Genomic DNA, 26730 nt, shown 5'->3' on the forward strand with positions numbered 1-26730 from the left:
TGGAACAAAATTATAAAGAGGTAATATTGCAAGTGGTTTGGTTTTCTTTTATAGGATGTATTTCCGATTTTGTATGATCAGAGTCCTGTATAAAATTTGTGCACACATGCAGTACCATTTATGCATTTGTGAGGCACATGCAAATTCACATGCATGTTTCCAGTAGCATACAGAATACACCCATAGTTTACAGACAAGCACTCAATCACCTAATTATTCACTCCTCTCTGGCTAACTGGAAAATCAATTCCTTTTACACACAGCTAAACTGTCATGTCTTGGCCCCCGTTTCTGTTAGGATGATATTTTGTTGTTTTCTTTACGATAACAAACCTACACCTTCATTTATTTACTTAAAGGGATAGTTCACTCAAAAATTAAAATTCTGTCATTAATTACTCAACCTCATGTCATTCCAAACCCGTACGACCTTCGTTCATCTTCGGAACACAAATTAAGATATTTTTGATGAAATCCGATGGCTCAGGGCGGAGGCTCCATTGACAGCTATTTAATTAACATTTTGAAGGCCCAGAAATGTAGGAAAGACATCGTTAAAATAGTCCATGTGACTACAAGGTCATGCATGTGCCGTGGTGCTCTTGTGAACGTGGGACGGAGACTGATACAAAAGAGAAGAAATTGATGAATAAAGTTGTTATTTTGTTTTTCCGCACAAAATGTATTTTCGTCGCTTCATAAAATTAAGGTTGAACCACTGTAGTCACATGGACTATTTTAACGATGTCTTACCTACCATTCTGGGCCTTCAAAGTGTTAATTATATAGCTGTTAATTTCATTTAATCAAAAAATCTTAATTTGTGTTACGAAGATGAACAAAGGTCTTACGGGTTTGGACCGACATGAGAGTGAGTAATTAATGACAGAATTTTCATTTTTGGGTGAACCATCCCTTTAAGTTTCTAATTGCGTTCATCTACTAAACAGTTAATTTTATGTTTAATTTAAAAGTGTGTGCAATGTTATTTATAAGTATCGTTTGCCATGTGCTATATATAATCACTAACATTTTTTTTTTTTTCAGTTTCGACTGACATCTTGCCAGATCTATCCAAAGTGGGTGTAACATGTTTGCTGTTTTTTTTTTTTTTTTGGTCTCTTAAGGTTAATTCACTAGTTCCTCTCAAAAGTGACCGAAGAACACCAGAGAGTTAAAGGATTTGTGTTTGTTAAAGCAAGTGCTATTTTCATTTTTAACTTACTGTTTGAATTTATGCTGAGATTCCGTTTGGGTCAGTTTCAGCCAATTTGTAAATGCCTATTTTTTGCTTGTGTTTTAATAAATAGAAAATGATGTACCATATTCTGGTTCTTCTTTATTTATTTTCTCTCCATCTTGTGAAAAATAGTTTGATATGTCGGCATACATTACTACATATACTAGAAAAGTTAATTATGTATTATTCTTTTATGTATTGTAGAATTATTGCTGTAACCATTGCTGCAAGTACAATTTAAAACTGTATTGAAATGGTAGAATTACGGCAGATGGCTGGAACCACAGCTGTCAGTACTTTACTGTGGAATTACAGCATTGTTAAAAACGTAAAATTGCGGTAAAGGGCTGGAACCACAGCTGCCAGAACTTTACTGTTAAATTAAAGCATTGTTGAAACCGTAAAATTGCGGTAAATGGCTGAAACCACAGCTGCCAGTACTTTACTGTGAAATTACAGCATTGTTGAAACCGTAAAATTGCGGTAAAGGGCTGGAACCACAGCTGCCAGAATTTTACTGTAAATTTACGGGTGAATTTTTTACAGTGTATGTTTTGCCTGGATTACTGATTTTTTTGCTGTCTGCCCTGAACATTCCCCTTCTTGTGGTTACCGATTGCTGAATTATCCCTGTTATTGTTCTGCCATGCTGTTAACGACTGCTGCTTGTTTTACTACGCTCTTTACTCTAATACAGCTGCAAATGGATGTTTCTGAGCTTTCGTCACATAAATGAACTTTGCTTGCTGTTCTCGAAGGAGGCTCAAACTCAAGGCTCAGCTTGAGCTCCAAGCTAAAAAATTATTGCAAGGACAGCAAGCTGGGAAACCAACTGCGAGTAGTTCACTGATATAAGTATTGAAGTATTTAAATAATTGAATCCCTCTACCCCCCAAGGATGTGCAGAAAATTGGCGAAACTACTATGGGAGCTAAGGAGGGAAAGACAAATAAAAACTAGAAGGCTCCTGCTGGAGTGGAGGGAGAAATCAATGCTGTGGCAGTGAAGTGATACAATTTAGTTTTTCTGCTCCTGCAATTTAATATAAAATATATAAATTTTAATCAGAGACCTGCTGCAACAGTGAAAAGATGTCAGGTTAAGTCAGGATTCATTTTCTTTTAATAGCGCTTTATATAATAGAAATTGCCTTGTAGTATTAACAGAAAAGCGACAGCACCAATGATGCAAACTTCATCAGGTATTTTCAAACTGTGGGTGGAAATGGTGGGTCACGCAAAATCACCTGGCTGCAGCTAAATTTACGTTTCAGTGAATGACACACACACACAAACAGTTTAGTCTAGGGCTGCATGATATACCAACATTAAATAGAAATAACAATATTGCTTTGTGCAATTTTCGAATCGCAAAGGCCGCGATTTAATTATATAAAATATGCACTGCATGTTTTAAATGTGTTTAAATGGTGAGGGTCTCAGAGCGACAGGTTTCATTATTAAGCAGCTTGGTCTGCATTGTTAATGAGAAGAAACTCCAATCACTGCGCTGTATTCTGCATGAGATTGCATTACAACATAGAGTTCAAATGTCACGAAAGGCTGTTTCAGGTCTGTTCACTCATCTCTGTCGTCTGTTCAACTCGCACTCAAGAGTGCATTTCTTCTTGTTCCTTAGCAATGCTGCGGGAAATGTATTAAATCCCGCCATGAGAGTAATGTAGATAAGCCCGGGGAAACAGGGTCAAGCTACACCAGCCACGGAAGAGACAGACATTCAGCCAATAGCTGCGCCACTAGGACTGCTCGCATCTGATAGGCGGAACTAGACCAATGAGACATCAGCTCCGACCCTATCAAAATTTGCATATCCAAACGCAATGAAAGCGAAGGCTGCACTGATCCAGGGCAGACACAACACAATAAGCACTCAAGCATGAGGGTTAAACACAGTGTCAACGGCGGTAGCAGTAACAGCTGTATTAATACAAGTAGCCATATACACAGAGTCAACAGCATAGCGGTAACCACTGCATAGTTGGTTACAATAGTTCACAATACATGAGTAAGAAACTTAACTCACTGAAAGCACTTGCGATGCCACAGACGGTACATCCAGCTTGTAAAATCTGGTGAAGATGTTCTGAGAAGACCAGCCAACAGCAACAGGGATAGACATCCCACTAGACCAGGCCCACAGGCCCACGAAGAGGCAACCGCCCTCGTCGAATAAGCTCTGATGTTAAAGGGACAATCTTTCCCCTGGCATTCGTAAGCCCACAAGGGCATTCGTAAGGGCACCGATGGCGGTCGTTAAGGACACAATCTCCTCACTCCCCTGAGAAATCCTGTCACCAGAGTGTGCTTACCGATCGATTGCCCGTCAACTGGGTAACGAAACGAAGCAATAGCGGCCACATACACCTTCAGCGTGGATGGCAAACTCCCGGTATCCAGTCTGTGCTGTAGGAAGCACAAAACATCAGACACGGAACAGATCACCGGGTCGATATCGATGTCCTGGCACCATTTTGCAAAAACTACCCATTTTAGAGCGTAAAGGCGCTTAGTAGAAGGCTTGAGCGCCTCCGCGAGTGTGCCCAGCACTCGTGAAGGCAGAGTGTCTCGCTCATTTAAGGTCTCTGAAGCGGCCACACATGAAGGTTCCACAGCTCGGGGCTGGGGTGCTATATTGTGCCGTTCGCCTGAGACAGCAGGTCCTTCCTGATGGGGATTTGCCATGGGGGAGCCGCCATTATCTCTTTCAGGTCTGCAGACCAGGGCTAGTTCGGCCAGGTCGGGACCACGAGGATTACTGACACTCTCTCCTTCCTGGTTTTGCATAACACCATAGGCAGAATTTTCACCGGAGGGAATGCGCAAAGCCTGGCTTTCAGCCAACGCAATGTCAGAGCATCTCCCGTCAACGGGGAGTGAGATAGCAAGAATAACGTATGACAGTGCGTGTTCTCGCTCGTGGCAAACAGATCCACGTCCACCCTCCCGAATCGATCCCAAATCATTCGCACCGATCCGGGGTGAAGCCTCCACTCTCCTTGAGGAATCCCGTCCCTCGAAAGCATGTCTGCTCTGTGGTTTAGGAGACCGGAAATATGCGCTGCTCAGATGGAGAGAAAGTGTCGATCCGCCCACAACAGGATACTCGCTGCCTGTTTGAAAAGAGCTCTGGAGCACACGCCGCCCAGGCGATTTATGTACGAAACCCCAGACATGTTGTCGGTTCGAATCAGTACATGGTGCTGCTCCAACCTCGACCGAAAAGCTTCCAGGGCTAAGGACACCGCCTTTAATTCCAAACGCTTTATGTGCCATTCCCTCTGTGGTCGGAGTCACAGACCTGAGGCAGGCACGCCCAAGCACACTGCTCCCCAGCCTGAGGTCGACGCATCCGTCGAGACCACAGTGCGTTGTGTCACTATTACCAAAGACACTCCTTGGCTGAACATATCCGGGTTGCGCCCGGTTGCAGCGGGGTCGTGCATGACGGGGAGAGGCCATTATTGTTATGGGCTGCGACTCCGTGCTACTCTGGGGCAGGGCGAGTGACACAGTGTTGGGTGTAAGAGGAGGAAAAAGCTCTTTTTGTGAAGGGAAATGTGTTTTTATTGTGGAACTCACACAAACAGACACAGCATTTACACAAACATTGCATTTGTCACCTGCAGGAACACAGGGGACACGATGCAGGCACTTGGGGGCGGGGCCTCCAGCGAACTCTCTCCTCCTCTTGACCGATCCGTCAGGATGAAGGCTTGGTAGCTGAGGATGGCGAGCTGACTTTCTCGCAGCGCAGGCTTCTCCTCTGACCCTGACGCTTCCTCTCAGGCCCTGTCCACTGCTTGCGGCGAACATCCGGTTCTGGGCGGGCTGTCTAGCCGGTCCCTAAGCGGGGTGAAGCGCCAAGAGCGAGATCTTGACGAGGGCTGGAGCGAGCGAAGGGGCATCACGTGGCTCATCGCTTTCGTGTGCTTCTGCGTCTCGTAGAAATACGCCGTGACCAAAGAGGCCGGAGAGAGTTACTGGAGCATTATGGAGCGTCTTGTGGTCCGCATCCCTCAGGTCAGCTAGGGTTAACCACAGGTGCCTGTTAAGGACGATCATAAAACCCATGGAGCGGCCAATGGCCTGGGCGGAGCGCTTAGTCGCCATAAGCGCGAGGTCCGTCAACGTGTGCAGATTCTTGATGATGTTAGCATCCAGGGAATGCAGAAGTTTGGCCTGGAACACCTGCAGTATGGCCATGGAGTGAAGAGCAGCGGCTCGCTGGCGGCAGTGGGCCTCGTCCCCGTTATAGCACAAACCATATCCCTCCTGGTTCTTAGGGTGCGCAGCGGCAGCTCGTGGGTATTAATCCCCCTAGAGCCTGAAAAACACATCCAGCTATGCGATCTTGATCATATTCTGAATTAAGAGATCATTATAATACAGCCAACGATAATATACAGGGATCATAAATATTTACTTTACCTTCAGAGTCTTTCGTTCATTTATCACGTGACAGACGTGTCATGAATGACTCATTACTAGTAGTTTGGATTACTATTCTGGATTACCCTCAAATAAAGGCTGCATTTGGATCTTCAACCCTGTGTCTCCAAGGAGTATGTGACAGAAGACTTAACCAGTATGGATCCAGCAGTCACCCTCGTCCGACTTCGCCAAGGAACTCACTCACTCGGACCACATCAGAGACTTTCTGGACATTGCTAACACCACTGACCTCCCAGACTTTGCTTTGATTGACTTCTTTTGCTATGAACTAAATAACCTATTACAATCCACTCTCATCCATGATGGTCCTTGACAATCGATGAATGAGTTCCTAGATCAGAGGTCCTGTCCTGGAGGGCCACTGTCCTGCAGAGTTTAGTTCGAACCCTAATCAAACACACCTGAATCAGCTAATCAAGCTCTTCAGGATTACTTGAAAATACAAAGGCAGGTGTGCTGAAGGAGGTTGGAACTAAACTCTGCAGGACAGTGGCCCTCAAGGAGCAGGATTGATGACCTTTGTCCTAGATTATGCCCTAGTGGTCTCCAGCTATGCCGTCATCAGTATTCAACTCTGCTGTGGTGGTGTGATCAACTCTGCACCCCAAAACTACACCCTTGAATAATTGGCTTTTATATCGCCACTGTACTAATGCCAAAGCAAATTCAAGAAAATATTATCTGAAAATATTAATTTCAAGGTTTTTTTTTTTTTCACCCACTTACATAAAATGAATAGTAATAGTAAACCAACTTTTTTTTTTTTGTCTTTTTTGTGTCTTTAAGAGAGGGTCTTCATGCTGAGTCCTCCACTCCCTGGAGCTACCCTTCTCTGAGCCTCAATGAGAAGTGGCTTTTTGCCTTTTTAGCATCCCTTCTCATCTTTGGGAGTGCTGGTCTCTTGAGATTCTGACTAGGGTTAGACAGGTTGTGAGGAATTATTTTTACTGAGGTAGTAAATATTTTAGCTCCCCTGGGGAGTAGTGCTTGCTCCCCCTACTGTTAGTGACATGCTAGGGGATTGACTGAATATTCCCTGAGCCAGTATTCACATATGATTACATCTTAACAATATATCTAAAATATGTCATATGCTCTCATTGACAAATGTGGAACAATTAGTTTATGCGTTCATGACATCAAGGCTAGATTATTGTAATGCTATTATGGGTGGTTGCCCTGCACGCTTAATAAACAAATTACAGCTGGTCCAAAACGCAGCAGCTCGAGTTCTTACCAGAACCAGGAAGTATGGCCATAAAAGCCTTGTTCTATCAACACTGCATTGGCTCCCTATTAAACATTGTATAAATTTTAAAATATTGCTGATTACTTACAAAGCACTAAATGGTTTAGCTCCGCAGTACTTGAGTGAGCTCTTAATGCATTATAGTCCTTCACGTCTATTGCAATCTCAAAATTCCGGACAGTTTATAATACCTAGCATACGCATAGGAGCCATTATATACATGTCCCCCCCACATTTCAAAATCTAAGTTTTGTCCCCCCCACTATTTCCCAATGTAAAATGTTGTTTTTCATTGCCTGCCTATCTCTGCCGATTTCAGAGTCTCCAAATGAATCCATTCTGCAACTTTTAAATACATAATTACATTTTTAAAAACTAAATTATAGGCTTAAGTGCAGGGTCCGAAAGTTGGTCGTTTTGTCGCTATGGTTACACTACACACACACACACCATTGGCGGTGCGCTCAAAGTCATCTGTCAGCTGTGCAGTTACCCAAAATCTCCTGAATGAAGTTAAAACCCATCATGTCACTAGATGAAATAAAATCGACTAGCAAAAATACAGGAGGCCGCCTTATTCTTGTTCAGCTGCTTAATCTCGTTGTCAGTCGACCATGATCGCGCACCGCTCGCGCATGCCATGCGCATCTAGGTAACGTTAGGCTACTACTCAGAACTCCGACACGGATAAATATACGCAGCAATATATAATGAATGTTGCTGGGAGATCAGTAGTTGCGCGGGATGTGGAAGCGCGCAAAAGTTCCAGAACCTTCTACTGCCTTGAAAAAAAAAAAAAAACTCACGAGCTGCTGGCCGCCGCTGCAGATCAATTTTGTCAAGTTCAGCACAACGTTGGTTGCACAAAAATTGTCCTGGCCTTGAATGACAAGGTAAGGAAAATATGTTTGGCACATTGTATGGGTCACTATATCATTACAAGTAATACAATGTGTAATCAAGTGATGTCAATTCCAGCGTTATGGACGTGACATTTGCAGTAAAAACTTGAAATATAAATTCTCAGAAAATGCATTTAAAAGGTAGGGTAGGTAGGATTTTTATAAAAAACTTTTTTTCAAATTTGTTTAAACTGTCTTTATATACCAATACATAATTAAAATGTAAGTGGCTCTGAAAAAGAGAGTATAAAAATCGAGTGACTGTAGACGTTGTAATCTGCAATAAACACAGCTCATTATTTCCATTCGGGACAAAACAATTGATTGGTTTGGGCGACTGTCACTCACTCTCGCAACCATGGCTACCACCCCTGTTGCTAGATCTGCCCATATGCACGTGCACCCGTTTGATTTGAGGAGTGCAAGAGACAGGCGCGGAACCTACGAAGAGTAAAATTATGGCAGAGAAAGAGCATTCAAAATTCAAAGCACCTGCATATGCAGTCAGCGAAGGCAAACAAGTCAAAAACTGCTTCCTCGGACCCTGGTTGCCCGCACTCTTGAACGACCTCCTTTACTTCGCCCTCGACCCCGGACCTGTCCTCGAACCGACGAAGCGGTACTTGTCTCCGGAGTGTAGTCCTCATTAGAGTCAACAATGTTTTCATCATGGAAACTCTTACATGCAAAACACCGTATATGTTATGAATCTTACACGAAATTCACCTTCATCACAGTGTAACTGATGGTAATGGAAAAACGTGTATCAATGCAACCTGTTTTTAGCTTTGCCTTATAAATATAGCTCGTTACCGAATCAAACAAAGTATATTTTAAACTTTACCAGTATCGATATGCTAGCTTGATAGTGAGTACTAAAAGAAATCTTTTTTGTTTATATTTATAGTGATAAAGTTAGGTATTTTATTACATGTGATTCTGACATGATGTCACTACATGCACTGCGCTCCTTTCTCTCCACTCGTCTCAGGTAAATAAATGCATCTTCCAGCTGAGCCTGAGCGTTTGGCGTCGCGCGTTCATGTGTTTTGGGGGCGTGGCTTTGAAAGGAGCTCAGAAGGGATCAGAACTCAGAACTATCCCTTTAATAAAGGAGTCCAGACATTAGAAAAATATCAGTCTACACATGCGTTTTATATTTAATATGAGGGTAATAGGCTACACATGCCGTGGACGTGACACAAAAAATCTTTAACTTTTTAAGTGGCAATTTTTTTTTGTAATTCTGTAAATTAAACTGTGCAAACCAAATTACTACCCACCGGGTGAAGAAGGGTCAGCCCCCACAGAACATAACTCATTTTATTTTATTTTTCGTGTTCGTATTTATGAGGAAAAAACAATGTAGCGGCACTAAAAGACTGTTTAAAACTTTCACAGAGACCTCAAACAGAAAATACAAAGCCTTTCTTTAAAATGAATTTCGTTTTGTATTAATGATATCTTAATTTTAATCAATGTTTCATCAACCAATTGCCTGGATTTATAGCAGACAATAGATAATCACGACACAGAGGCGCCAGCGCGTGAACTGGAGCTCGTCTCACAAATGAACCGAAACTCAGCGTATAAGGTCGCCTACTTGCCTGACAGACCTGAGAAATATCTATAGAAAGCTTAACAGAACAATTCAAAACGAAAGAAAGCAGACTGCTGCTTGTGTAATCCGTATGAAATGTGCATTTCTCTCTGGCGCGTTCACTACTGCGAAGATCACGAGTCAGCATCGTCAACTTAATCTATGCAGGGCACTGACACAGAAAACACTTGTTTATTAACCTGTTAACCGTTGCCAGTGCGCAGGCGCACTGAAGCATTTTTTTTTATATATAGTTCAAAGTTACTATCAGATTTAATGTTATACCTTGACAAACTATACATCATTAAAAAGATATAAGACTCAAGTTTCAGTATTTGACCACTATTGTATTCTGAGAAACTTATAGCGACAGTTATTTCTTAATTTGTGTCAGGAGTTATGAAATGAAAAAATGAGTCGATACCTTTGATATGAATTATGCGCGTCAGCCGCTTTCATTCATAAAAAAACTCCCGTGCTGTCTTCATGACAGCGATACACAAAACAACGTCCTTCAGGGCTTTTAGCTAAAAAATTTGCAGATTTGGAGAAATATTGATAGATTCTCATAGATTTACATCAGATTTCTATAGACAGGAATAATATTTATTGAATTTATACCCAAATGTGTCAATGTAATCATTATGAGCGTTTAGATCAGGGGTCTCCAACACGTCGCTCGCGAGCTACCAGTAGCTCGTGGCCTGACTGGAGGTAGCTCGCCAAGGGCCGTTCACATATCGCGTCTTTTGCGCGCTCAAGTTCGTTATTTCAAATAATTGAAGCGACGCGCTCATTTTTTCCAGGCGCAGCGAGTCAACATGAAGGATGCGGGTGCACCCAAACACTGGGTGTTTTTTTCTTCTCCGTAAATAAATATTGTAGCAGAGCTACAGCAAGCGTTTTTCGGTGGTGGAAATCCATTAGCTATTAAAACTTTTGTCGTTGTGGCGAGCGCAGTGCATAGTTGCATAGCAACGACAGACGCCACGGGAAAATCGGACCGAATTTTACTATTAATAATAAAAGATAAGCTAATGTGCATTGTAAATGTCAGTATTTTATCTTTTTTGACTCATTCTTTTTATAAAAAATGATTTAAAGGCTGAAATATGCGAGGTTTATCTTTTTATAAAAACTTTTTTGTCAAAACTTTATTTGAACTTGTAAGTTACATGCTAGTAGATAACATGTTGCAAGACACTCCTTTAAATCTGGCCATCATTTTTAATGTTATTATTTTAATGTTTATGTAAACAAAAAGTGCATATTGATGCTAAGTTTATTTGTTATTTGCTGGTTTTCGACATAAAACTGGGTGAATTGATGTCATTGTGTAGTATTAGTACTTTTTGAACAGGATCCTGTGATAACTGATCATTTTGGTCACTATAATCATGAAATTAAATTTTCATGCAATTTCATCTCTAGTTATCATGCACTATAAAATCAACTATAATTAAGTGTTTTTACAGTATAATATGCAAAGTACAATTTTCTATAATTTTTTTTATCTCTGATTCTGTTCTTTTCTCTGACATTTAAGGGTGACATATATAGGCCTACAAAAACTATTTTAGGTCTAAAACAGTTTGGATAGTTGTTAATGAGAGTTATGAGACATTATTTAAGAGATTTAAGTATTGTATTACATGAGTAGCTCTCGGCCACTTTCATTTTTAAAAAGTAGCTCTCAAATGAAAAAAGGTTGGAGACCCCTGGTTTAGATACTCTGATACTGTGTTTTCAATTCATACCAATAGCCTGAGGGCGCTATTATGCACAATAAGAGATCGATCCTGATCTCAGAGATCGCGCTGTAACATGCAGATACAGACGTTTTGAAGACAATAAACATGTTTGCAATGATATTTGAGTTACCTGTGTTTTTCAAGCCATGCCAGGCATTTCCATAATAATAGATTATATTTATAATGTAATGCTAATCTATATAGACTATCATTGTGCAGAATCTCTCCTCATTCTGCTTCCACAGCAAGCGTTAACGAATGTATTCCTCTAACACCATTTTCCTTACATTATGCCTCAGTAGACAACGCTATCCACTTAATCAAGATTGCCGGTCAAGGAGCTTGGTTGGCTAAAGCCGACATTACCGACGCTTTCAAAACAATGTCAATACACACTTCCGACTGGCCACTTTTCGGCGTCAAATGGAATTCAAAATTCTATTTTGCAGTACGGCTCACATTCGGTTGCAGAAGTAGCCCTCACATCTTTAATAGCCTCTCTGAAGCATTATGTTGGATCCTGCTGAACGTATGCAAGCTTCCATTCGTTTTACATCTACTCGACGATTTTCTGCTGATCGATTTTCCGTCTCAACAATCTTTAATCCTAGACATACTCAAACAAATTTTTTAGCGACGTCGGCGTTCCCCTATCCGCGGAAAAAAACATGGGTCCCACTACTTCGCTAGAATTCCTGGGAATTTCTCTCAACAAAGTCCAAATGCAAGTTTCTCTTCCCTCCGAAAAGCTCGTAAGAATTAGATCTTTCCTCGAATCTTTTTCTTCTCTACAAACCGTATCTAAGCGCGACATGCTCTCGCTACTCGGCCACCTTAATTTCGCTATGAGCATCATTCCTCAAGGCAGAGCTTTTATTTCTCGATTGCTCACCTTGGCCCATTCCGTCGAAAAACTAAGCGACCAAATTCATCTAGACGAAGGGTGTTTGTCTGACTTACATTTTTGGAAGCGCTTGTTAAGCGAATGGAACGGCATATCTTTTTTCTACCACGACATTTTCGAATCGTCGATCGAATTACAATTATTCACAGACGCTGCCCCTTCTATCGGGTTTGGGGGCTTCTTCCAAGGAAAATGGTTTGCAGAAACATGGCCAAACGATTTTCCTAAAACTCTATCTGGTTCAGTTTCATCCGCGCTCTACGAGATTTACCCTATAGCCGTCGCAAGCATGATCTGAGGTCATGAATGGTCTCGAAAACTATCATGATGTTCTGCGACAACGAAGCCACAGTTGCCATCATTAACAAAGGCAGATCATCATGCCTTACAATCATGCCTTTCGTGAGACGGTTAATCTGGCAATCAGTTGTTTCTAATTTTATCATTAAAGCTGAACACATTCCTGGCCACTGCAATGTTATTGCTGATGCGTTATCTCGATTTCGATTTCAGACTTTCAGACGGCTCTGCCCGTTAGCCAACCCGGACCCAGCACCCTGTCCTCCCCTAGCAGCAATAATATTAAATTAAACGATCTGCTCACATCGGCTAGAAATTATATTTCTAAAGGTGTTGCTCCCTCAACTTTCAAAGCTTACACGTCCGCATGGTCAGCCTTTTCAATGTTCTGCTTCGCCTTCCAAATTCCAGTATTTCCAATTTTGATTTCGACTGTCTGTTCCTTTCTCGTCTTTAATTTCGAAAAAAGAAACCAAAAAATCTCTTCCATCCGCCGACTTCTCGCTGGTATCCAATTCTATGCAAAAATCTATAATCCTAATTTTCCAAGTCTTTTCTCCAAAACTTCCATTCGTTTACTTCTTAAAGGCTTAACTAAATCCTCTAGTAAACAAATCGATAAACGCCTACCCATTACTCTCCCGCTGTTGCATAAATTCATCAGTTCCATCCGCAACGGTCTCTTTTCCTCTTATATCAATATTCTGTTAGAAGCAGTGTTTTTAGCCGCTTTTTACGGTTTCATGCGTCCAGGCGAATTCTCCTCAGATACTACTAAGTTCGATCCTACCCGTGGTATTTCCTTTTCTGATATTCGTTTCTCACCTAATTGCTTCACTCTAATTCTTAAACATTCAAAAAATGACGCTCAAGGCTCCAGCGTCACCTTATCTTTCCCCAAAATCAATAACAATTTTTGTCCATTTACATCCATGGTTAAATTTCTTAAAATCCGCCCTAAAACTTCTAATCATGCCCCTCTATTTATCTTACCTAACGGTGCACCTCTTTCAAAAGGCTGGTTCAGAACCCAGTTAAATTCTGTCGTCAAAAGCTGCAGTCTATCCCCCTCTCTCTATACCGGCCACTCATTCAGAATTGGGGCAGCTACTACAACAGCTGAACGAGGAATCTCCACGTCGGCTATCAAGATCTTGGGCAGATGGTCTTCCTCGGCCTTCGAATCATACATAAGACCCGATTCTAAAACCATTCTTCAAGCCCAGCAAGCTCTACAATAACCATAAGGTAAATAACTATGCAACTACTGGTGGTGGTGTCATAATCTTATTTCCTTCATCCTATTATTATTCTAGCCAGCACTCCTCAATGACTATCTAGTCAACTATTATGTGTGGCCTAGCGGCTCTGTTCAATGTGGCCTCGTCTCTATGTGGCTGTAGCAGCCGTTGTGCCTTTGTTACATGTTCGTCAATTGATTAATAAAAATAAAATAAATAAATGGTAAAAAAAAAAAAAAAAGAGGCTATTTTATGCGATATTCATGTTCTATGTGGTCTACTGTGACCGTGTAGCCTAATGTGGCTGTCCCGTGGTCTTGTGGCCATTAAATATGGCAGGTTCTGTGTGGCCTAGTGGCTCTGTCTTGTTGGCCTCGTTCAGTGTGGCTTAGCAGCCTTGTGGCCCGGCGGGTTTCGTCTCTGTGTAGGTCTCATGGCCTCGTGGTACAATGTTGCCTTGTCCTATGTTCAGCCTTCAAGGCTGCGGCCCCTATGGCCTTATTCCGTGTGGCTTAGTGGCCGTTGTCTGTATGTCTCGTCTAAGTGTGGGATTATGGTCTAGAAATATTCTATGTTCCGTGTGGTCTACTGTGACCGTGTAGCCTAATGTGGCCTTGTCTCGTGGTCTTGTGGCCTTCATGGCATGGTTAAATGTGGCCTAGTGGCCTTGTATTCAAGTATGTCTGTCTATGTGTGGCATTAGTGGCCTTGTGGCCACGTGGGCCTTGTGTACATGTGGGGCTTGGCGCCTTGTGGCATATGTTTGCCTTGTCCTTTAAAAAGATGCCTGATCGGCCAGTGGCCCCTCTGGGGCATAGGTTCTATGTGGCTTAGATGCCGTAGTCTTGCGTGGTTGTGTGGTCTTTAAGGCCTGTAGCATCTTGTAAAAAAAAAAAAAAAAAGCCAATGGCTTCATTTTATGTGTAGTCCAGTCTTACTTCGTCTCTTTGTGGCATTAGCGGGCGTTGTGGCTCATAGTGGCCTCATCTCTGTGGTCTATCTTGGCCGTGTGGCTCATCATAGCCTTGTCTCTGTGGTCTATAAGGCCGTGTGGTCCAATGAGGCCAGAGTCTGTGTTATGCACGGCCCTAGGCGGCCTGATATATGTGGTCCAATGCGGCCGTTCGATTATAGCCCAATGTGGCTCTGTCTGTATGGTCTAACGAGACCTGTTTTATTATTTTTGCCAAGGCGGCTGTCTGTGTGGTCCAATGAGGCCTTGTCTATGCAGGCCAAAGCGGCACTGCTGGTCCAATGAGGCCTTGTCTATGCAGGCCAAAAGCGGCACTGCTGGTCCAATGAGGCCTCGTCTCTGTGTTTCTTAAGAGTGAACTGGCAACTAGTATATAATAAAAAAAAAAAAAAAAAAAAAAAAAAACATCTTACGGTCATGCTAGGACTTAATTGTCTTTCTTTTCTTTTAAGCTATAAGCACGTTGTATCTTTTTACATCTTAATTCTACCATAGAGTAATTTCCCTCTCTATTTTCCAGGAACCCCAAGATTCGAGACCGGTGGGTATACTCAGTTACCAACTTTTGGGGGTCGGCGGGCCCCGTCCCAGTGTATTCATACTCCACCTACTTTTGGGGGTCGGCTGCGCCCCTGCCTTCGTCTTCAGGCAGGAATTGCAGATCCGATACCCTCGGATTATGCACTACGGACGGGGCCTACGCCAAATGACTTTGTATATTATCAGCTTGCTGAGCTGTCAATAAATGTATGGTTTATTGAAATAATTCTCCCGAGTCTTTCTGGTAGAAATGAAAGCTTTAGCATAAGTTCTGCCGGGAAGTCTCAATTACTATGTCACCTATTGCCTTCACTTCTATCCAATCATATTCGTTGGCTCATTGTATAAAAGCTCGGTACTTACACATGTTTGAGTTCGCAGATACTGAAGCGACGATTACCCCCATCCTCCCCACCACCACCAGGATGGTCCTGTCCATACCTCCCGGGGGGGTCGGCTGCGCCCCTGCCTTCGTCTTCAGGCAGGAATTGCAGATCCGATACCCTCGGATTATGCACTACGGACGGGGCCTACGCCAAATGACTTTGTATATTATCAGCTTGCTGAGCTGTCAATAAATGTATGGTTTATTGAAATAATTCTCCCGAGTCTTTCTGGTAGAAATGCATATTTAGAGCCATAACCAGGCTGGAGAGGTGTGAATGTGTGCAGGGGGAGACTGAGACTGAATGGGGCTTGTTTGCACCACAAAACAATAGAGTCAATATACTGGATAGATGCTTAGAAGATGACAATAAACATCAGTTGCATTTTAGAGTCAAATCAAAATAAAGTAATTTGACATGGTCTTGAAAAACATTTAACTAAATACAGAGTTTTGGACTTATTATCTTCAGATTTTAAACATAAAATGTTTAGACGTGGCTTTAGCTGTAGTGCATTTCTAGATTGCTACAGTGCCAACTTCAATTTTATTTTCATAAGGATGTTTCATAAAAATTAATTTCTAAGAACTTTACAAAACTTTGAAGCTATTTATAACAATTTTTTTCATTATGACAATAATTAATTCTACATTTACAATAAACTGCCAGGTGTCAGCTTTCAAATGAGATCATACTTGTGCTTTTAGTACAAAGGGTTCATGAACTGTATCTGTTTCAGTTTGGGTATTTCATTTCTGGGGATTTTTCAAAAGTGGGGTTGCAGCTTAACAGGTTAATAAACAATTAAAATGTCTCCTTGCTATATTTGACATATTCATAATCATTACTTTTGCCGGTTCTTTGTGACAGCTTTTAGGTGCTTTATTGGCAGCGCCACCCTTAGGCTATGTTACATGAACGCGTCATCACCGCATCAACACTGAAAACAGGAGATTTTTTTTTCAATCCCTGTTTTGGCAGGGGAAAAACTGATAAAAAAATGTAACGAAACGTTGTAGAAATGTAGTGGAGTAGAAAGTATAATAATTGCTGAAAAATGTAACGAAGTAAAAGTCAAAAGTAGGCCTATGCACTATTGATTCTACTTAAGTAAAGTACAGATAGGTAAAGATACAACTACCTGAAAAATGTAGCCTACTGCAGTAAAGTAACGAAGTAGGCTATTTGCACTTTGTTACATTCCACCACTGCTGATTAACAGTAATGTAAATGCTAAATGTCCTAATACCTGTTGATACTACAACAATGCAAAGTATAGGCTATGCTCTTAACCTTGCAGTTTTTCACATATCATGTAAGACTCAATTTCTCCATTTCTTTGCACAAAACTCTCCAGAAAATGCCATTTAATGGTTTATTTTTCAAAAAAAAATTCCGGGGGGGGGGGGAGGGGCATACCCCGGGACCCCCCTAGGGAGAGCCCCCACATAATAAATACCAATTTAACCCCTGGTTGTAGTTATATTAGATTGCTTCTCTCTGTTTTTATAATCTACTCAGTCTGTCACTGCATATACCCTCTTACAACCAATCTAAGTAGTACAGTCTGTTCTTGCACCAGTCTTCTGCTGTCCAATTCTTGTACTTCCTGCAGAATTTCAGCCAATATTTGATGTTTTTATTGGAGAGAAGTGGCTTCTTTGCTGCCCTTCTTGACACCAGGTCGTTGTCCAAAAGTCTTGGCCTCGCTGTTTGTGCAGATGCTCTCACACCCACCTGCTGCCAATATTGAGCAGTTCTGCACTGGTGGTGACACGATTCCCTAGCTGATTCCTCAGGAGGAGAAGTTCCTGGTACTTGCTGGACACAAGTACCAGGACAATTTTATCATCACTACATTGGTTACCTATAAAGTTCCGTATTAATTACAAGGTATTGCTACTGACTTATAAAGCCCTAAACGGCTTAGCTCCAGTTTATTTAACGGATCTTCTATCGCCCTATAATCCATCGCGCTCTTTAAGATCACTAAATTCGAGGCTTCTGGTCATACCTAGGGTATCCAGCAGAGGTGGAAAGAGTAATAAAATATTCTACTCAAGTAAAAGTACTATTACTACAATTTTTTTTTACTTAAGTACAAGTAAAAGTACCGGTCGAAAAATCTACTCAAGTAAAAGTTAAAAGTAGCTCATTTAAAATGTACTCAGAGTAAAAGTAACTGAGTTACTTTTTTAACAGCGGGGGTGGGTTGGGGAGTCCCCCGAGTAGGGTTGTAAAGGTATGAGATTTTCACAGTATGATAACCGACTAATATAATGGTATTAAACAATTATTAAATATAAAAACTGTATTATTAAATTAGGGTTATTATTATCATCAGTTAAAATGACAGTTACAGTAAATGGGATGAAAACAGTATTTTTGGAAACATTTGTTTTGTTTATTAAAATTTCAATAAAACATGTCTAATCAACTAATTTCAATAAATGATTATGAATTTGATTAAAGGAGTAGTTCACTTTAAAATGAAACCAGCCCATGATTTACTCACCCTCAAGCCATGTATATGACATTCTTCTTTCAGACGAAATTCAGAATTATATTAAGTCAAGTCACCTTCATTTATACAGCGCTTTAACAATATAGATTGTTTCAAAGCAGCTTTACAGAGATAATAGGAGATTACAGTAACAGAGAGTGTTTTGGCTTTACAGCCGCTCTAGAATAAAGTTATTGTCCAGCTAAAGTTAGTTTTTGATTCATTCATTTTTGACTGATTCATTCGTTGCGAAAAGCAAATTAGTTATTAACTTAGGGGCCGCTAACACGACAGCACTTTAACAGAAAACAGAAAACTTTAATGTGTTCTGGCCGTTCATTTGCACGACAACAGTGTTTGGAGCTCGAGAATGTAAACCTTGAAATAGGTTACAAGGTGCAAGCTTTAAACAAATTTGAAAAACACTATCATCTCTGTGTAAACTTCAAAAACGTGAATCTGTGAAAACGCTGACGGCGTGCACATGCGTATTACGTGTTTAATCTATAGGTATGTGCATTTGAATGTGTGCATGCGAGTAGTCTTTCTTTACAAATTTACCTCACCAAATTACTTGTACTGGCCTGCATAATACAAAAAAAATATTTGTCGCTTCCGCGTATCCATGCGAACTGGAATCATTTTGATAATGTTTTATCTGTACAGAGGTGAAGGAAGCCTCTGATATTAATAAACACCCTGACGCTTCCTAGCTTGATAATGGCTGTGGATTGCAACCATCAGTTTGAAGCTCATAAAAGTGCATCTATCCATCATAAAAGTGCATCCATCCATCCATCCATCATAAAAGTGATCCACACGGCAACGGGGGGTTAATAAAGGCCTTCTGAAACAAAACGTTGAGTTTGTGTAAGAAAGATATTCATATTTAAATCTTTATGAAGTAAAATAACTAGCTTCCGGCCAAACGAACATATGTATTCGACTTAAATCTAAAGCGCAACTTATGCGAGTAATGCGACGTACTGCTGAAATTTATGCTACGCCAGGACGCACTACACTACTTCTGACGTCATGAGTTGCATAAGATCCGTTTTAGGTGTAAGTAGACTGCGTATGGCGTACTTTTTTGAGCTTTAAACTGATGGTTGCAATCCACTGCCATTATAAAGTGTTTATTAATATAACTCCGATTGTATTCGTCTGAAAGAACAAAGAAGAAAGTTATATAGCCTACACCTAGGATGGTTTCAGGGCTGATAAATCATGGGGTAATTTTCATTTTCATTTTAACTACTCATTTAACAACTTATTTTTTATCATTAATAATTTATTAAAATGTTCAAGAACAATAGACTTCTATGAAATGTATTTAATTCAGAAAAATCCTTTTTGTTTTTTATGATTTAAAACAAATATATTATCCAAAACGGTGGTAATCAAATAAAAGTTTAACACATTTTTTCATCCTTTTATTTTTTGGCAAAGTGCTGCAAAACAGATTTACTCAATTAAACCATGGACAAAAATCATTAAATAATGTTTAAATAATCTGTATTATTATTGTTGTTGTTAATATTATTATGAGAAGTACATTCTATTGTAGGCCCACAACAGTTATGTCATCATTTCTTCGTAGTTAAACCAAACTTTTATTTTGATGTGTTGTAATGAAGTCCTGTTTCAGAGTGTAGGCTATTTGACAAGGTTTTTCTCAAAGGTCATTCTCTCAGAGCAGCTCTGGAGATGTTCATGTTTTCATGTTCTCATATTGTTTGTGAGATGCTGAAAACACTATTAGCGCGTCGCGTACTTGAGTATGTAGTAGACGAAACGGCTCGTCTCATTTGCACTGATTCACACAGACACGCAGATTATACATTTATATAGCAGTCTCTTGTGCTTTAATATATAGACTACAGACCATGTCGCAATTTGATTTATTGTAGGCTACAGCTTTACTTTCATGTGTTCATGTGTTTCATGGATGGTGTTCCCGAACACGTTCTATGTGTTTCCTTCTTTTGCAGCCAATTTTTTGCGTCCACAATTTTTGCAAAATGAATAGGCTATGCTCGAGCCTCGAGGACAACCACGCGTTCGTTTTTCTATATCCAAAGTATCCCCATACTTACCAGGGGTTCGCCTCACGTGTGTGTGTAAAGAATCTGTATTGTCCGTCTCCATATTTTTTGTGGTTTTTACGTGTCTGTTCTCCCGCCCGTCAATCAATCAATGCTGAGCACGAGCGCGCGCGCTGTTTTAACCATAGTAGGCCTATGCTAGTTCATTTTTTTAATAATGTTTTTTTTTTTTTACTCAGTAACGCATATGTTTTAAAATGTAGCGAATTACAATACTTTAAACAAAACATACTTAAGTAAAAGTAAAATTACAGATTTTAAAAACTACTTAAAAAAGTAGAAATACACAAAAAAACTACTCAATTACAGTAACGCGAGTAAATGTAATTCGTTACTTTCCACCTCTGGTATCCAGATCCACCAAAGGAGGGAGAGCATTTTCACATTTAGCACCAAAACTCTGGAATAGCCTTCCTGATTCTGTTCGTTGCTCAGATTCGCTCTCCCAGTTTAAAACTAGATTAAAGACGCATCTCTTCAGCCAGGCATTCATATAATATTTTAATCTTACAGTTAAATCCGGTCTCTACTTCATAAACGCCAGAGGAGAACTGGCCCCCGACTGAGCCTGGGTTCTCCCAAGGTTTTTTTTTCTCCATTAGGTCACCTAATGGAGTTTTTCGGTTCCTTGCCACTGTTGCCTTTGGCTTGCTCAGTTGGGGATACTTAATTTGATTAATCGATTCAACAGTGCTATTGATCTGCATTACCAAACGTGGATGTTTTACACCAGAAACATACACTGATGTACTATTTTATTTAATACTGTGAAGCTGCTTTGATACAATCTGTATTGTGAAAAGCGCTATATAAATAAAGTTGACTTGACTTGACTTGACACTCTGGGACATCCTAAAGCCTTCTTCACTGCAGCCGAACCTCTATTCTTGAAGCTCTTGATGATCTGGTAAATGGAGGCCATTTTGATGCAAAGATGATCCTCCATCTTTCTTTGGAGGAAACCATTGCTAACAGAAGAACACAATGATTGGAAGCACTTCTTCCTTCCTTATAGCAATCATGTGCTGATGATATGATTAGTAAAATGATGTTAGCTGGTAATTTGGTGCCAAGGACAAAAACAGTGAAATTTGGGGTTTTGTGATAAAGCTTTTTGAAATGATGTAAAATGCCACTGATCACTCTGCACAATAATCTAGAAAAATGTGAATCAACATCATAACAACTGAAGCAGCAAAAATTTCAAATTTGGCCACAGCTGTACCCTGTCATTCAAGTGGGAAGTGTCCGGTCTAACAAGGTGATGTTGGTGGCGCATCCGCTGTTCAGCTCCCGCAAAAGGTCCACGTACTCGTAGGAGATGCCCAGTTGTTGTAGGGTGAGCAGTACGGCATTGATCTCTATGCTGTCGAAGGCTTTCTCGTAGTCTATGAAGGCCAGTACCAAGGGCATCTTGTACTTCCGGCAGTGTTCGAGCAGTTGGTTCAGCACGTGGATGTGGTCCATTGTGCTGTAGCAAGACCGGAAGCCGGCCTGTTCGGGTGGCTGTTGTTCGTCCAACTGCCTGGCTAGTCGGTTGTACAGCACCTTGGTGAAGACCTTGTACACGGTCGGCAGGAGCCAGATTGGCCGATAATTCCTCAGCTGTTCGCGGCCACCCTTCTTGTACAACAGCACTGTCTTGGCCGTCTTCCATTGATCTGGTGTTCTTCTCTGCGCCATGTAGCGGCTGAAACGGCTGGCCAATGCTGCCCACAGCATCGGTCCACCCTCTTTGAGCAGCTCGGCCTCGATTCCGTCCAGCCCTGGCGCCGGTCTTTCTGGATGTTCTGGATCGCATGCCTGACCTCACTGGTCAACACTGACGGGATGGCTGGTATGGCGTCGTCCTGCATTTCGGGCGGGTTGACTGGTGTCTTGCTGGCGAACAGGTCGGTATAGAACCCAAAAAAAAACCCCAAAAACTTTGCTAAGAGGTAATTTTCAACTGAGAAAGAGCATAAAGAGAGAGCTCACAAAGCACAAAGAGAAATGGTTTATAAGGCTTCTGTGGAAGCTTTCATACATTTGCTCCTCCCCTATATTATGTTTTCCCCTCCCCCATGGAACAAAATATCAAAGTTCTTGCAAGAATTATGTTTTCCCTTCCCTGGAAATATATAATTGGCACTGGAAATATCTAATTTCTTGTGAGAATTATGATTCCCCCCTCCACTATATCGTGTGAACTATCAGTGGTTCTCGCAATACTTCAAGTAGGCCTAAAAGGTAATGTCAGGTTAGGGCCCTAAAGCAGAGGGAAGGTTTTTGAAGATCATAAAATTTCAACTTATAATGACCTCAATATCATCCAGAATAAATGTGGGATTTGTGCCTAATCACCAATGTGTGAACAAAAAAAAAAAGATATTTCTTATATGTTTTATACAGCAAAATGAGCCTGGGGTCAAATTGACCCCAAAGAACACTGATGCTACAAAAGTACATACAGAACATTGAAAACCTATCATCATGTTAATTTTATGTTTACCCAGTTGTCCCCATTAAATTAGAAAAAGTCTTTAAATATGAAGCAAAAAAAAATTTTTAAAGTATGTATTTTGAGACGTTAAACACTGAATGGGGTCAAATTGACCCCAAAGGTAATAGGAGGGTTAAGTGCTTTATATATTAAAAAAAATATATATATATAAAAAAAATTCTGTTCGAACCCCCCTAGCATTTACTGTCCCCCCCAGGTTCAAAATTGCTCCTATGCCCCTGATACCTAGAATATCAAAATCGACTGCTGGCGGTAGTTCCTTTTCCTATTTAGCACCAAAACTTTGGAACAGTCTTCATAACATTGTATGGGAAGCAGACACACTCTGTCAGTTCAAATCTAAACTAAAAACACATCTCTTTGACCTAGCATACACATAACACATAATAAACTTCTATAATTCAATGTTAGGCTTCATAGATTAGGTCAGCCGGAACCTGGAACACTTCCCATGAATCCTGATGTACTCCTTACATCAAAAGAAGAATGGCGCCTACGCTAATATTAGTCTCTCTGTTTATCCCAAGGTTTACCGCAGTCTGCCGGATCCAAGCCATATCCAGATCTGATGAAGGACATGTGCCTGGACACGACGACAACGCAGTCCTGAAGTGTCAACTAGTCCCTCCACTGTGAAGGCCTCCTTCCCTTCCCTTTACCTCTGTACAGATAAAACGTAGTCAAAATAATTCCAGTTCACATGGCTAATGGCTTCTTTATTATAGATATTTAAGGCCAGACAAGTCATTTGTTGAGGTCAATTTGTAAAGAAAGACTACACGCCTGCGCACATATTCAAACGCGCATACCTATAGACTAAACACAAAATACGCATCTGCACGCTGTCAGCGTTTTCACAGATTCGTGTTTTTTAAAGTTTAAAGTTAAAGTTTAACTTATTTTTTCAAAATGTTTCAACGCTTGCACCTTAGAACCTATTTCAAGGTTTGTGTTGTCGAGCCACCAGGCACTGTTGTTGTGCGAATGAGCGGGCAGGAGCGCATTAAGTGTTTTCTGTTAGAACGGTGTTGTGTCAGCGGCCCCTAAGTTAATAACTGATGATCTTTGCAATAGAAGTGAATCAATTAAAACTAACTTTAGCTGGACAATAACTTTATTCTAGAGCTGCTGTAAAGCCAGAACAATCTCTATTACTTTAATTTCCTATTATCACTGTAAAGCTGCTTTGAAATAATCTATATTGTTAAAAGCGCTATATAAATGAAGGTGACTTGACTTGACTTTTACAATTGATCTAAGTTGAAAGAGGTCTATTGATAAATAAATTTTTTTCAGCATGTATTCAAACTATTTACACATTCTTTAGGCCACAAACCACATATATTGCAAGTCTTACACAAATATATACATAGATACAATTCAATGATTTTGTCGTGTGCATGTGTATGTGCATGTGGTGAATCAAATTGTCCAGCACAGTCCACTGCTGTTTGAGAGCATAAACAGTTCAGGAAATTAAGGAAACCAGTCTTATCTGTAGATGAGCAGAGTTACAAAGGTTGGTGATGATTATGTTGCGAAGGTGAAGTCGATTGTTGTCCTACGCTTGGATGTTTGGTCAATTGCAATTGCAACAAACCAAAACAGTTGCTTCAGCAATATAAGCAGTTCTGTCAGGACCACTACCATCAAATACGATTGAGAATTAGCATACAGTTTGGATTGGCGGTATGGTTCCGTTCTAGGCGAGAACTCCCTGCGCATACATGCAGCCTAGCATGGATAAGAGCAGGGAGAGCAGCAATAAACCCCCCTTGGGGTAAACAGAACAGAACCAACATGAATGTTTGCAAATATATTTAATTCAAGATTTTAAAGTACAACATAATTTGAGAATTTATTCTGATTCAAGGGGAATCAGAATGCCAAATCCTGACTGGACGAGAGGAGGAGCTGGGGATGGAGGAGGGTAATTAGCTCCTGAGAAACACGATAGCTGCTGATAATACTGAAGGAGCTTTATATGGTGATAGGCGTCGTATTCCTATAGGTCAGGGATAGACAACTCCGGTCCTGGAGGGCCAGTGTCCTGCAGAGTTTAGCTCCAACCCTAATTAAACACACCTGAACAAGGCAATCAGTGTTTTCAGGATTACTAAATAGATACAGGCAGGTGAGTTTTTATCAGGGCTGAAGCTAAACTCTGCAGGACAGTGGCCCTCCAGGACCGGAGTTGTCTATCCCTGCTATAGGTAGATGTGGATCAGCTGAGAGTCATGTTTTCTCAGTGGATCAGCTGAGAAAACATCAAATACACCAATTAAACTAGTAATGGTACAGTTGATACCGGGGCTCTGATGCTCCGACACATGTATACTTGTATTGAAATGACAATACCATGTGATTAATGACATTTGAAGCTTCAAACATCATGCAGTATCGGAAGCTTGGGACAGGTGGTTTGAATACATTTCTGCTTCACGACCCCACCTGATGCATGAAAGGGACACTTGGTTGTGTGTGTGTGTGTGTGTGTGTGTGTGTGTGTGTGTACACTTATTTGGGATTCAGTAGAATAGTTGAGTCAAAGTCAACTGTAACCTCAACACCAGACAGAAACTGAATGCACGTCACAGCACTATTGCATTTAATCAGGTTTTATTGCTAGGTTCCATAGCAGAAAATAAGTGTTTAACAGCTGACCCAAAATATTTTTTCAACTACTCACGTCAATTATTAGCCTAATTATGATCACATATACTTGTATATTTTATAATCAAAATCAAAATGTTAATCCGTTGACCAGGCTATGATGACACGAGTTGTGGCCTCATTGGCACTGATTGGCACTCATTGATTTTCGGCACAATTTGATGAAAGCCTCAAACACTTCAGAAAGCCTTGGTTTCCCATCACTAAATGAAACTAAACAAATTCCATTTAATAGTGTTGTTAGCCATGACACCGAAGCTCCAAGGCGTGTGTCAAAATAATGAAACGATTTTCAGTGAAGCGTTGTATCAATGCTTGATTCGTTCGATCAAAATCACGTGACTAATGACGTCCTAAGCTTCAGGCTTGTTCGACTTCGTGCAGCTCTGCGCAGACCGATCGGCGGCTGACTTGAAGCAGTGCATGCCGGTTAGAAATTTTGTCCGACTTGATACAGCGCCGACGCCACGTGGCTGTGATGTATGCCATCAAAGTACCGCGAGAGCGATTCGAGAGTAGCCGGAGAACTCAGCCAGCGCAGCTGCTCAAGAGCAGCTGCACGAGCTCTGATGACACAGCTGTTCCACGATTGGCCGGATTCACCGCATGACAATGATCACGTGTGTTTCATGTTTATTCTCACACCTTTAGTTCCACTAAAGCTCACAATTCATTTTTTTATAACAGTAAACACTCTTTTCATGTAGTCGCGATGTTATATTGTGTCTATGTTTATCAAAATAAAACTGATTAAAAAACGTAGACCACTTCATTGATAGTAGCTATAGGCTTATGTTGAACTTTATTCTTGTTCAAACAGACGCTGTATGAAGTACATACAATAATGTACTCAGTACATAAAATATTGAATGAAAATGTCTCTGAAACATCGGTGTATTTGGCAAATATTGCATTTGGCCCCATTTACACGAAGGGAAGATGCAGATATTTCCCTGCGGTTTGGCCTTTCATTTACACGAAAACCCCATTTTTATCACAGAAAACTATTATTTCTAAAAACTCCGGCCAAAATGGAGATTTCTGATAACGCCGGTTATGTGTTGCCGTGTCAACTGGGAGAAACGGGGTTTTAGGTTCTCAAACGGCATATTATGCGCCAGAATATGCTTAACGTCATGTGAGCGCCCTATGTTTAGTTCTGATTGGCTTGCATGGTGTAAGAGCAGTCTACTTGAGGCCCTGAGAGGACAAAGGACCTCTCTGGAAATTCCTTCTCTCTCATGCAAAGATCACCTGAATTCACCCAACAATCCATAGGTTTAATGCGAATAATTATCATTGAGTATTATACATGTTTAGTATCATTTGAAATGTCTCAGGGCGACTGGTACAAATGTCTGATTTCCAAATAAGTAAAACAAAAGGTA

Source organism: Scardinius erythrophthalmus, assembly GCF_964197995.2.
Source record: "Scardinius erythrophthalmus genome assembly, chromosome: 8".
NCBI lineage: Eukaryota > Metazoa > Chordata > Actinopteri > Cypriniformes > Leuciscidae > Scardinius > Scardinius erythrophthalmus.